Source organism: Callorhinus ursinus, unplaced genomic scaffold, assembly GCF_003265705.2.
Source record: "Callorhinus ursinus isolate GAN/ISIS: 27379988/994484 unplaced genomic scaffold, GSC_fseal_2.0 scaffold14, whole genome shotgun sequence".
Classification (NCBI taxonomy): domain Eukaryota; kingdom Metazoa; phylum Chordata; class Mammalia; order Carnivora; family Otariidae; genus Callorhinus; species Callorhinus ursinus.
In genome coordinates, this window is record NW_027397076.1 from 6935562 (window position 1) to 6949707 (window position 14146).

General features: G+C 40.3%; 1 long non-coding RNA gene across 2 annotated transcripts in view; it reads left to right on the plus strand.

Annotated features, from left to right (window-relative positions):
- The first annotated feature begins 7233 nt into the window (after positions 1-7233).
- Positions 7234-14146, plus strand: part of LOC141374149 (uncharacterized) — a 67049-nt gene continuing 60136 nt past the window's right edge. For both annotated transcript variants that reach the window (XR_012380790.1, XR_012380789.1), the window contains exons 1-3: positions 7234-7265; positions 7598-7645; positions 10473-10690. This is a non-coding gene — a long non-coding RNA (uncharacterized lncRNA). The remainder of the gene's footprint in view (positions 7266-7597; positions 7646-10472; positions 10691-14146) is intronic.

A 14146-nucleotide genomic window follows, 5' to 3' on the forward strand; every position in this document is an offset into this window, starting at 1 on the left:
TCATGTCTGTCTCTCATTAAATCCCAAACTTGTTGATGGCAGCAACCTCCTCTTTTTATTTTTCCATCTCCAGAAGCTAGCGGAGTGCTTGGCACATGACAAATGTTCAATAAAATGTTTGTTGAAGTAAACCCAACTACCCTTCCCAAGGTTGGGGGTACTAATTAGTATTAAAATGGACCAAAAAAGCAGGTGCCCAGGAAGGAAATAGAAAGGCCTTGAGAATCCACCAATGGGATAATTACTTCTAAATAATTCTGATTGAACCAGAGTTGTTCCTGAAAGATGCCAAAACAACTGGTCAGTTCATTGGAAAAGTCAGCCAGTTGGCATCGCGGAGACCAAAACATTCAACCAGTCATTTCACTAGACTTGTGACTTTTCAGCAGGTGTCCGTGCAGCCTGGGATGGAAGAAGTTACTGATCACTCTTTGTTTGTTTCTACTTTCTCCTCCTTCCTACCCTCCCACCCACACCCCACAACTTATGCTGGTGTTTTAGCACTTTCAAACACTTATGTAAGAACACTTTCAAACACTTATATTTGAGAAAATTCCCTAAGCTGTCCAGGAAATGCCCCTAACTGTTCACATGGAAAATTAAGGAGGGCCCATATTGCATGGAGCACTGGGTGTTATACGCAAACAATGAATCATGGAACACTACATCAAAAACTAATGATGTACTGTATGGTAACTATCATAACATAATAAAATAATAAATAAATAAATAAATAATTAAATAAAATTAAAAACAAAAAAAACCCCTACAGACAAAAAGACAAGTTTAACCAAGTTGCTCTAAAGCACTAGCCCCTTTCAGGTTTTGGACACGTGGCCCCTCTGGCTGAATGGACAGAAAGTCTGAATGTGTAAGAGCAGCTAAAAACAACAACCCAAACAAGACAGCCATTCTCACTCCCTTCAGACCACTGCTCCGAGAGGCTTGCTCTCCGACGGGCTCTACATGCTAAATAACTCCCTATTCTTAGTTCACGTTGACTTGGTGGCCCGAGCCAGGTGAAAAGACAATTGACCCAAACAGCCAAATTGAGCTCAAAACTTCACTAACGAGGTGAATATTTTCTAATCCTGGTTGGCATTGTCCCACACCAAGTGCCACTTTCTAAAAATATGTCCTTCACGTCAAAGGAAAATTGTTAAAAGAAGGTGGGAGTGAGCAGAAAAGGAGTCCCTTAATGGACTGTTTTATAGTTTTGTTGTGTGCTTTCTTGCAGGCGACTTTTTGGCAAATACTGCGTCTTCAGCCAGGAGAAGTTGGCTGAGTACAAAAGAGCTTTTGAAGCGGTGAGTGTAAATTCAGACTCCTTTTCTTTCTTCCTTCCTTCCTTTCTTCGCCCTCTCTCTTCTCCTGTGTCTGGAGACCGCTAAGCAGAAATAATAAGCACCATTTCTTGCAGGACACGTCCCATGAATGACTCAAACATCAAATGTAACTTTAGGATGGAGACACGCTTTATTCTTTTCTGCAAAAGTTTCCCTATCCATTCTTTATTTTCATGTCGTGGTAAAGCTAAACGATGTACAGCCAGTCAGAACACACACACACACACATGCACACACACACGCACACGCACATGCACACACACACAGAGGAGGCCATTAAACAAATTAAAAGGGATGGGGATGACTAATACAGTACTCTTGGAATCCCCAATTTGATTAGCCTGAGTTTAATACACAAAAGCAGCGCCGGAGAAAGAGAGGAGGCGAACTGCTCTTTAATAACCTGTACAATTAAATTATGGTGACGAATTTAACTATTCTGTGCTTCTTAAAGGAGTCTTATTATCTGATTGCTTGTATGAGAAAGTCAGTCTTTCCTCAGGGTTTTGGAGTGTGTCTCTGAAAGTCTCATGGTGGCAGTTCTGTACTTTAAAAGATGTTTCTTTCCTCTTTTGGAACTGCTTTCCTGTTTCTGAAGGTTTGTCTCCAAAAATTATTCAGATAGTTTTAGCTTCTTGTAAGTCCTTATCTTTCTTTAGCTCTCTGGAAATCTGGAGTTAGAAAGGATCATATAGAATAAGAAGATTGGTTTTTCCTTTGGTAGCTGTAGCTGGATGCTTTGCGATGACTTTTGGTTAAAGGCCCTAATATGCTTTATGTATGTGGAGAGCATACTGCTTCTTTCTTTATGGAGGTCCATTTTACCTTAGGAATAGAAGCATCTCACCAAACATCAGGGGGCATACTGTTTCAGAAGCTGAGCTTGATTTTCTAGGGACCGGGCTGCCATATTTTTTCCTTCTTGGTAGTCATCATTCCATTATAAAGCAGCATGTGAATCTCCATCCAATAGTTCTTTATAGAAATGTGTCTTCCATTGCCTTTACTTGAAAGGTATATTTCAGGCAGGTGCTATCTCAATAGGAGGTTACTTTATACAGTTCAGGGCACATTCCCATAAACTGTTGAATGATGAACTAAAATGGAGCAAGCAAGGGGCAGGGGTAGGGAGAATTCTTGTACTGCTGGCTTTTAGCATAACTTCTACTGGACCTCAGGTGCTATTAGAAAACAGACTTACCTGTTTCCACTTCAAGGGTAAGTGATGAATAATGATTGCTCCCAGCGACATCATTTTCCAACGTGAATGGTGGCATTTTCTTACTGGCACCTGAGTCCCAAGAGAGTTATGTGTAATATTCCTCTTGCGGTTACCAGATTGGACTTTGTTTCAAGATGGTACAAAATATGAGTTAAAAGCACAGATTCTGGAGCCTGAAAGCCTGACTTCAAATCCTGGTTCTGCCACTGCTCACTTCAAGATCTTACATATGTTGTACATCTCTGTGGGCCTCAGTTTCCTCATTGCAAAATGAGGAACTTTTTGTGGATGATGATGATACCACAAAAAGTTGTGGTAAGAGTTAAATGACATGTGTAAAGCCATAGAACAGGGCCAGGTATGTGAAGTGGGACCTCATTAATTATGAAGCAGTTACTATATGCCAGGCACTCTGCTAACCCCTTATGAACATTCTTACTTCTTACTTCATTTACAAACAAACCTAAAATGTAGTTGCTAACTTCTGTATTTGAGAGATGGGAAACTGAGGTTTATTGAAAGTAAGCAACTGGCTCAAGGTCATAGAATACAACTCTGTGAATCACAGAGTTACATCTATGAATGTGGGTAGTCTGACTCCAAAACACGGGTGCTCAGCCACTTCTTTTTTTTCAGTGATTTTTTTATTTTATTTTATTATGTTATTTTAATCACCATACATTACATCATTAGTTTTTGATGTAGTGTTCCATGATTCGTTGTTTGCGTATAACACCTAGTGCTCCATTCAGTACATGTCCTGTTCTTTTTTTTAAAGATTTTTTATTTATTTATTTGAGAGAGAGAATGAGATAGAGAGAGCATGAGAGAGGGGAGGGTCAGAGGCAGAAGCAGACTCACTGCTGAGCAGGGAGCCCGGTGTGGGACTCGATCCCGGGACTCCAGGATCATGACCTGAGCCGAAGGCAGTCACTTAACCAACTGAACCACCCAGGCGCCCACATGTCCTGTTTAATACCCATCACCAGGCTAACCCATCCCCCCAAACTCCTCCCCTCTAGAGCCCTCAGTTTGTTTCTCAGAGTCCATCGTCTCTCATGGTTTGTCTCCCCCTCCGATTTCCCCCCCTTCATTTTTCCCTTCCTGTTATCTTCTATTTTTTTTTTAACATATATTGTATTATTTGTTTCAGAGGTAACAAGTCTGTGATTCAACAGTCTACACAATTCACAGCGCTTACCATAGCACATACCCTCCCCAATGTCTGTTACCCAGTCACCCCATCCCTCCCCCCCTCCACCACTCCAGCAACCCTCAGTTTGTTTCCTGATATTAAGAATTCCTCATATCAGTGAGATCATATGATACATGTCTTTCTCTGATTGACTTATTTCGCTCAGCATGATACCCTCTGGTTCCATCCATGTCGTTGCAAATGTCAAGATTTCATTCCTTTTGATGGCTGCATAATATTCCATTGTGTGTGTGTGTGTGTGTGTGTGTGTGTGTGTGTGTATCACATCTTCTTTATCCATTCATCTGTCGATGGACATCTCGGCTCTTTCCATAGTTTGGCTATTGTGGACATTGCTGCTATAAACATCAGGGTGCACGAACCCCTTCAGATCCCTCCATTTGTATCTTTGGGATAAATGCCCAGTAGTGCAATTGCTGGGTCATACAGTAGCTCTATTTTCAACTTTTTGAGGAACCTCCATACTGTTTTCCAGAGTGGCTGCACCAGCTTGCATTCCCACCAACAGTGTAGGAGGGTTCCCCTTTCTCCGCATCCCCGCCGACATCTGTCATTTCCTGACTTGTTAATTTTAGCCATTCTGACTGGTGTGAGGTGGTATCTCATTGAGGTTTTGATTTGGATTTCCCTGATGCTGAGCAAAGTTGAGCACTTTTTCATGTGTCTGTTGGCCATTTGGATGTCTTCTTTGGGAAAATGTCTGTTCATGTCTTCTGCCCATTTCTTGATTGGATTATTTGTTTTTGGGTGTTGAGTTTGAAGTTCTTTATAGATTTTGGATACTAGGCCTTTATCTGATATGTCATTTGCAAATATCTTCTCCCATTCTGTTGGTTGTCTTTGGTTTTATGGACTGTTTCTTTTGCTGTGCAAAAGCTTTTTATCTTGATGAAGTCCCAGTAGTTCATTTTTGCCCCTGCTTCCCTTGCCTTTGGCGATGTTTCTAGGAAGAAGTTGTAGCGGCTGAGGTTGAAGAGGTTGCTGTTTGTGTTCTCCTTTAGGATTTTGATGGACTCCTGTCTCACATTGAGGTCTTTCAACCATTTTGAGTCTATTTTTGTTTCATTCTTCTGCATGTGGCTGTCCAATTTTCCCAACACCATTTGTTGAAGAGACTGTCTTTTGGCCATTGGACATTCTTTCCTGCTTTGTCAAAGATGAGTTGACCATAGAGTTGAGGGTCCATTTCTGGGCTGTCTATTCTGTTCCATTGATCTATGTGTCTGTTTTTGTGCCAGTACCATACTGTCTTGATGATGACAGCTTTGTAATAGAGCTGGAAGTCCGGAATTGTGATGCCGCCAGCTTTGCTTTTCTGTTTCAACATTCCTCTGGCTATTCGGGGTCTTTTCTGGTTCCATACAAATTTTAGGATTATTTGTTCCATTTCTTTGAAAAAGTGGATGGTATTTTAATGGGGATTGCATTGAATGTGTAGATTGCTCTAGGTAACATTGACATCTTCACAATATTTGTTCTTCCAATCCATGAACATGGAACGTTTTTCCATTTCTTTGTGTCTTCTTCAATTTCTTTCATGATTATTTTATAGTTTTCTGAGAACAGATCCTTTGCCTCTTTGGTTAGATTTATTCCTAGGTATCTTATGGCTTTGGGTGCAATTATAAATGGGATCGACTCCTTAATTTCTCTCTCTTCTGTCTTGTTGTTGGTGTATAGGAATGCCACTGGTCTCTGTGCATTGATTTTATAAACTGCCACTTTACTAAATTCCTGTATGAGTTCTAGCAGTTTTGGGGTGGAGTCTTTTGGGTTTTCCACATAAAGTATCATGTCATCCACAAACAGTGAGAGTTTGACTTCTTCTTTACTGATTTGGATGCCTTTGATTTCTTTTTGTTGTCTGATTGCTGTGGCTAGGACTTCTAATACTATGTTGAATAGCAGTGGTGATAGTGGACATCCCTGCTGTGTTCCTGACCTTAGGGGGAAAGCTCTCAGTTTTTCCCCACTGAGAATGATATTTGGCTCAGCCACTTCCTATACAATGTATATTTGAAAATATTTTCTGGTTCCCAAAAGAGTATTATCCAATAGGGGAGAAAACAGTGAAAACATTTGGAAACGCAGATAGAATGCTCCCCTTACGCAGATTCATCATCTCTTCATTTGCTTCCCAAATCTGTGAATATCTACAATAGGCACAATAAGTGAGTGTATGGGAGTTCTTGCAGTGAACCAATCAGGTAAGACATGATGAGAGAATGCTGAGCATGAGACCAAAGCAGCAAAGGGAACCATGACAGTGATTAGGAGGCAGAAAAAATGAGGAGCAAGTGTTGCTGGCCTCTGTTGCCTTCTTTTGGCACAGGAGGGAATCACAGGAAACAGGCTTTAAGGAGGGAGGGAGCACTTGTTTAATGGAAGCTATTGACTTGAGAAAATGAACAAGGGAAGGAAATCTAATGAAAGTTACAAAGACTCTTCAGTTGCTTTCCCTTAAAGTTCTACGATATGGGGGCAGAGGTAAAATTCGTCTTCTCATAGCTTGAGGTACTGAAACCCACATAAGAAAATGATAATGTCAGGACTCAGAAGGTTCTCAGGCCTTCTTTAAGTTTCCTGAGTGACTACCAGAAATCATGATCCAGTTAGTCCAGTTAGAGTGGGAAGTAGATTTTCTTTAACACGGGAAGATGTCTGTGGGGTGTATTTAGAGAAGCACTCTCCCATGCAAAATGTCCAGAGAGGGAATGAGGACGTCTGGATGTCAGTTTTTGCTGATTCCCCTTGTGAAATCAGACTTATCACTTAGCTGCTCTGCACCTTTATCTCCTACCTTATAAAATGAGGTTGTTAAACTCAATAATCCCTGATCAATTCTATTTCATGATTTTATATATTGGGCATATAGATGACAATAAAAATGTAAAACTACAAGTATGTGGATTTAATAAAATGCTCTCAGCCCTGGAACCTTGAGAATATCACTAAAATCTTTGATAACCTTAGGTGCAGTCTGTAATTTGAGGAACCTGGACTGGATTATCTCTAACAGCCATTGTGGAGCTAATTTTCCCAAAGGACCATTTTGTTCCTGGAGAGAAGAGGACACATACTTCAAAGCCTTCCTTATTTGGGGGAAGCTCTGTCCCTGGACATCAACTATTGGGCAATCCAAACAAAAACACCCACGGAAATTATGTGGTGGGAACTTTAATTATTAACATAGTGTGTGAGTTAAAGAGATACATTTGATGAAATTCGGGTTCTAGGCACAGAGGAGGCTGATGTTAGCTTTAGAATCGGGTTGTTACACCATGTTCTTTTTTTGGATAAAATTCCAGGAAAAAAAGAAAACACTAAAACTGTTGGAAAGATTTTGTAAGGCTATCCTTGAAACAGGCCAATAAAATCTGGGTATGGTTTATTAGGAAATAAAACGGTGTTGGCCGAGGACTTTGTAGATTTGCTACATGACAGTGCAGTGAGAATTGGCTCAGGGACTGGGAATCTTTAGGCAAGTCCTTTGCTTCTCTGAGCCTCTATTTACTTCTCCATAAATAAAGGGGGAATATTATCTCTCACATATAATGTGAAGAATGAATCAGACATGTGGGCAGGTGGAAATGTAAGCAGACAAAAGGAAACTGGGAGTTCTGTAAAATATGATTTTACCACTATTGTTGTCCTTACAACTATGGGCTGCTAATCTCTCACTCATTCTGTCAACTTCCTCATACCATCTTGTCACTTGGTTACTTCACCACTTACTCATGAGCTTCATTTCCTTAACTTTATTACTTCTACCTACTCAGCTCCCCAAAATGTCCTATTTCCTTTCATTTATAGTATTCTCTTCTGTTTTTCCTGCGATCACAGACTGGGACATCTTTGAAGGTAAGAAACCAATTTCATTCATGAATTTTTATAGCTTCCCTCCTGCCTAAAATTTGGGAAATGAATGAATGATGCTGATTCTTAGAAATAGATTGGACCTGATCTTCACCTCTGGACTTTCCATTCTGTGCCCTACATTATCATTTGTTCTGGTGGCCCAAACTGGCCCAGTTGTGTTCAACACAGAGACACTGACTCTTTACACTTCCTCCCTGAGAATTTCCTACCACCTCAGCATTTCTGTGTCCCACTCACTGGGCTCTCTTTGTCATCCCTGGCCCATCCACCAGCTCGCCTATAGTTAGGTACACCCTCTACACCCAAGATACCAACTACAGAGAAGAAAAAAGGAAGGTCTGCCTTTTCTTCCCAAATTTAGGCATGGGTAGGCCCCAAGGATTAATCTTTGACCTTGTGTTCTTCTCTCCTTTTGTTTTCCCAGTGTGAAATCTTAGCAAAACCCAGGCTTCCATACCACTGCCTCTCAAATAACTTCTGAACTTCCCTCTCTAGCACTTATTCTATTTCCTGGCTCCTCAACTTTTTGAAAGTACTCTTCTCCTGGTGCCTTAGACTCAAAATCTCTTTGTTCCTTCACCTTTGGCCTCTTAGATCCTCTCAGAACGGATTATAAATTATCCCTTCCTAACATTGCTCAAATTCTGGCTCAAATTTCCTTATACTTTTTAAACTTCTCATACTTACCCATCTGTTCTATTATTTGTTCATCCAGTCCTTCATTTAATAAATATGGTGAACAAGGCAGATTATCTCTGTCCTCATAGAACTCACTCTCTAGGAAAGGAAGAGGGACAAAGGGCAAATTAATAAACATACTTAGGTGTGTATATAATGTCAAGTAGTGATGAATGATATAAAGTAAAATTGAGCAGGGTAAGTGCATAGATGGTATCAGAGGGCTTCTATTTTTGTGCCCTTTCTAGGTAGGTTATATTTAAGCAGAAATCTCAATGAAATGAGAGTGAACAGGTGGCTATATGAGGTGATAGTCATCTTGAAGAAAGAATAACCATCTTAGAAGTCCCAGGAGAGAATGCACTCGGATTATTTTAGGAACAATACAGAGACTTGTGTGACAGGCATGTATACCATAGAGAGCAAATAGAGTATGGTGGGAAGAGTATGGAGTAAAAAGATAGGAGTTGCAAACCGATGTGCAACCTCAAGAGATTCATTCTACCTGTCTGCATTGAAAGAATTAGACTGGATGATCTTTAAAATAGGTCAGGCTCTGAAATATTTTATCATCTCAATGAGACTATCAATTATCTGAAGGCAGGGAGCCAATTCATATTTACATCCTCCGTAGTTGACAAAGCAGTAGCATACACTGCATTAAATTGAGTACATTGGGTATTAATTGTGTGATAAAAAGGAGGTGGAGATGAGGACAGAGAGCAGGGGATAGTTCATGTGGGACTTTGTTGAGGACTATGATAAGTCTCAGATTCTACTGAGATAGACTATCAGTGGGGGATTTTGAGCAAGGCAAAGACATGACTTGACTTCCTTTTTAAGAAGGAAAGTGGTCAAATTTTGAAAAAAAAAAAAAGAGCCAGTTTGTTGGAAAAGAGTTGAGAAAGGAGAGTCAAGACTGACCTTGAGCCACCAAATGGAGAAGAAACAAGTTTCTTCTGGTTACATGTAAGTCTAGACATCCAAGTGAAAATGTTAAGTATGTAGTTTGGAATCACTAGCGTAAGTAGGGCATTTAAAGTCATGAAATAAGGGCATACATATAGATAGAGCGAAAAGAGATTTAAGAGTTTAAATCTGGGTCACTCCAAAATTGAAGGGTCAAGAAGATGAAGAGTACCCAGCAAGCATACTCAAAGGCATAGCCCATGCGTTGGAAGAAAACCAGAGTGTTCGCCACCCAAGCTTGGATTACTGCACTGGTGTCTTGCATTTCAGCCTCTTGACTTTCCCATTTTTTCTGATGTATTGCTATTGGTTTCATCCCTATACAAAACTGAAAATCATTTTTCAATTACTTATGTTTGAAGACTTCCATTGTGGAGAATAAAAGCAGAACGTATCCACAATAGCAATCATTTCCTGGTTCCCCCCATTGTCTCTCCCCCACTCCCCAATAAAGACATGTACACACATGTGAACATAAACACAATTAAAACATGGAGATTATTTAGAATTCAATTGTAAGAGAGAGCTGTTTGTAAGCATTTACATATTTTCACACATATGTATGCACATACCCCTCGGGGGGAGTTGTTAAATACTTCTTTCTGTTTCTAGCTGACTTTTCTTCAAACCTCCAACTGTAACTTTTTTTTATTTACTGTTGGTTTGTCCTGTGACTCTGAATGTTCTTCAAGAATAAGTTTAATTTATATTTTTGTTTTGTTCAGTGTTTGAGCCCAGAGATGATGTTTACTAAATGATTATTGAAATGAAGTTTTAAAATCTCATCCAGTGAGTGGAAGAAATGCAACAGGAGATTTTGATCAATAGTGGGTCAAGAATAGCATATTTCTTCCAGGAAAATCCACTGGATTGAAGCAAGAAACCAGCCAATGGCTAAAGAGATGCAAGAGGCAAAAATTTATCAGGGCTTCAGAGGGTTCAAGATAGGACACAGCTTCCAGAGATGACTAGTGTATAAATCAGGGACTAGAGATTTGTGGTTTGAGCCCACATAGTGGAGAGTAGCCAGAGAGGCCTCAATTTTGGGAAACACAAAATTTTCCAGTAATTTTCCAGGTACCCCATGGACCAGGCTTAGGGAAGTAAGGCTAAATATATGCATGATTTACAGGTGGAGATTGAGCTTTTAATTTCTTGCCAGATGTAATTCTCTTTGGAAAGGGGCCTTAGTGATGCTGACTTGAACCTGAAGGTCCTTGGTATCTGGAGCTGGGCCAAGTTGAGGCAGGTCAGGACATATACCTGGAAAGATCTGCATGTGAAAAAGACCATAAATATATATGAAGAGAGAGAGAGTGAAGACAGTATGAGAAAAAGGAAAAGGATAAATATGAAATGAAACATCTCTCCTTATCCCAGGTAAGAATTTTAAAAATGGAAGAAATGCTTATTGCTTTTGAATTGAAGAATTTATTCAATAATATTGGATAGTTGAAAGAGCATGATCTTAGATAACAAATAGGCTTCATTTCAGGTCTTGAGCTCATTTATTATGAGATTATAATTAAATTATTTTAAATTTTTGGATCTTTATATTCTCATCTATAAAATGGGAATAATATTACCTACTTCATTGGGTTGTTGTGACTGTCAAGTGGAATGAGATAAAATACCCAGAATGTTTATTGGAGTATCTGATTCTTGAAGTTAAGGATATTTCCTTTATTATATTATATATTATATGTTATATATATTTTATATATTATAACAATAATAGCTAATCCTCCTTTTTTTGGAGAGGGGTTGAGAGCAGGGGTGGGGAAGAACAGAGGGAGAGGGAGAGAGACCATCTTAGGCAGGCTCCACACCCCAGCGCAGAGCCTGGCACAGGCCTCAGTCTCACAACCCTGAGACCATGACCTGAGCTGAAATCAAGTGTCAGATGCTAAACTGACTGAGCCACCCAGGCACCCTAGCAGCTAACCTTTATTAAGCATTTATCTTAAAAACATCGCTAAGTTCTTCCTATACAATATCTCATTAGATATTCAGAATAACCACCTTATGACACCCATCCTATGTTCTCACAACTGCATAGGTGAGGAAACCGATGCACACAGCCATTCACATTTCTTGCACAAAGACTGAGACTCAACTTGCTGTGGAGCAAGTGTTCAAAGCTAGGAAGGCTGACTGCAGGGCCCATGTTCCTGATCATGATGCCAATGTGGTTTCTTCAGATTATGAGCTCCTAAGCACAGTGATCTGGTTTGGCCGCATCATGCTCTGTCCACAGCTCTTGGTATAATATCAGGCCCATAGTAGGTTGAAAGACTAACCTGTGTGGTTTTCTCATGGTTTTTGTAAAGAAAAACAAAAGGTAAATCGTCCCTAGTTGGCTATGTTACATGAGTTTGAAGGCCTACCTACTATTGTTTCCATACCTCTTAGACCTGTTATTATCTTTGATGTATATTTGCAACCCTCTCCCTCACTGAAGAGGTGGATTTCAGCATGAAGAAAATGCACTGGATTGCATGCCTGTTGTGGTAAACCTTACTGGCTTTATCTGAAGATACTTAAGAGTGTCATGGGTCCCATTACCCCAGATTCCCTTAACTCTGCACATATTTCATCCTAATATCCTAATATTCCACATTTGGGAATATATTAATAGACACATGTTACCTGCCAATTTATCTTGTTTCTTTCTTTTTTTAAAATCTTGTTTCTTCTACTAAGCCTGTAATTCAATTCAAAATGACATAATGCAAGCCTATTCCTGTGCAGGGTGTTGTCTAGAGTAAATAAATTGTTCCCTCTCTCCAAGAGTTTAGAATCTGGATGGGAATAAAAGGCTTCCAAAACTGACACAAACAACAGTGCCAGGATAGAAATACTAGTGTGAGTATGAGTATATGGAAAGTAATGTGATACGTAAATTTCTTTTTTTTTTTTTGAAGATTTTATTTATTCATTTGAGACAGAGAGATACAGAAAGAGAGAGAGCAAGCATGAGCAGGGGGAGAGACAGAGGGAGAGGGAGAAGCAGGCTCCCCACTGAGCAAGGAGCCCGATGCAGGGCTCGATCCCAGGACCCCGGGATCATGACCTGAACCGAAGGCAGATGCTTAAACATCTGAGCCACCCAGGTGCCCCCCCTTTTTTTAAGATTTTATTTGATATGTAAATTTCTTGAGGACACTGTCTGCTTATACTGTCACCCCTCTGGGCCTACTCAGGAGTTATGAAGGCATTCAGTCCTTCTGTGAAAAGTAAAGAAATGCACGCGTTCATTCATTCATTCATGTATGTTTGCTCAGAGCTTACCATGTTTTAGGCACTGCGCCAGGTTCAAGAAGCTCAAATAGGACCTGGTAATACCTTGTTTTCAAGGAGTTGCTGCCCAGAGGAAGAAAGAGTATATATAAATTGATAATTTCCATGAAATGGGAGGCAAGATTCTAGAGGTGTATCTACATAGCTGTGATGTCAGAGGGCAAGAAGTGACTACTAATGTCTGCAAGACTCAGGGCTTGTTGTGGGGGATCATATGGAGAGAGGAATAGCATTGTCACTTCTGTAGTGACACAGAGTCTCTTTGGGGAGTCTTAATCTGCTTATGGTAAGCACTAGACATAAGTGCTCATTATTTGGACTGCTTTGGAGACAAAAAAATGATACACTAGATTTCTTTTGTCTCTCTTTATAAATCTTAGCACAGAGCATATCTCAGAGGGCATCTAATGATCACTTTTCATCATGACCACCTGTCATGGAGGAAGTTGTTTAGATTTCGGTGACCAGTAAATCCAATTTGGATTCCCTAATTCTGTGACTTATTAGCAATGGGATCTGAGACAAGTCATCTTCTCTGAGCTTCTTCCCCTGTATGTAAATGGGAATGAGAGTAATCGCAGCTGCAGGAAGTGCTTTATGGGGATTATCGCTTTGAATCCTTCACTATCACTATCCCAATTTTACAGATGAGAAAACTGAGTTTCAGGGAGTGTATGTCACTTGCCCCAAATCCACAGGTAATCCTTAGAAGCTGGGAGTCACCCCCCAAGTACCTCCTTCTCCATTATATTCCACAGCTGACTTTTCAGGTCTATGGTATGAAAAATAATTTTGCAAACCATCTAGCCAGATGGTTAACCATCTTGCAAACCAGAGGACCCTCAGTGGGTCCTCTCTGCTATTGCTGTTTAATTAATTGGTGATAGAGGGTCAAATGCAGACTTGCAAAGCTGTGGACACCACAAAGGACACAACGTCTAGATCTTATTTCTCTGGTTCTTTCTTTCTAAGCCTATGCCTTCTCTCCCTCCCCTCAGAAGGAAGGGCAGTCCTGGAGCCATGATTCGGCAACCCCTGTGTTTTCAGGGGTAACAAAACCAACATGAAAGGAAGGTATTTTTGCTCCTTGAAGTCTGACTCCCAACCTAGAAACAGTAGACTGCCTGATTTCTTCCCCTGATCACACATCACACCTCAATCTGCCATTGATTTGATCTAGATGAAGCACCCTTTCCGTGGAGCAGGATCAATTTAGCCCATTTGTCTAATTTAGGTGCTGCTGAGATCAGTTCCTCAAAGCCCAGGATTGGTAAAGGGCAAACTCCTTTATGTGAATTTGTATTTAATTAAACTGCTCCCTGTTCCATTAGTAAAATTCTCCCCCTAGTTGCCAGATGTTGGTGTGAGCAAAAAGTCACCTCTGAAGTTGGACAACCGATGTTAAGTGTTGCCGTCATGCAAACAGAGTGGCTCCCAGGGAACAGAAGATTTTTTTCCCCTTCAATAGAAATGGTTTTCAAATATAATTTACTGTTTCTACCTGGTGAAAGGGCATCTCTCCCCATGAATCCACGG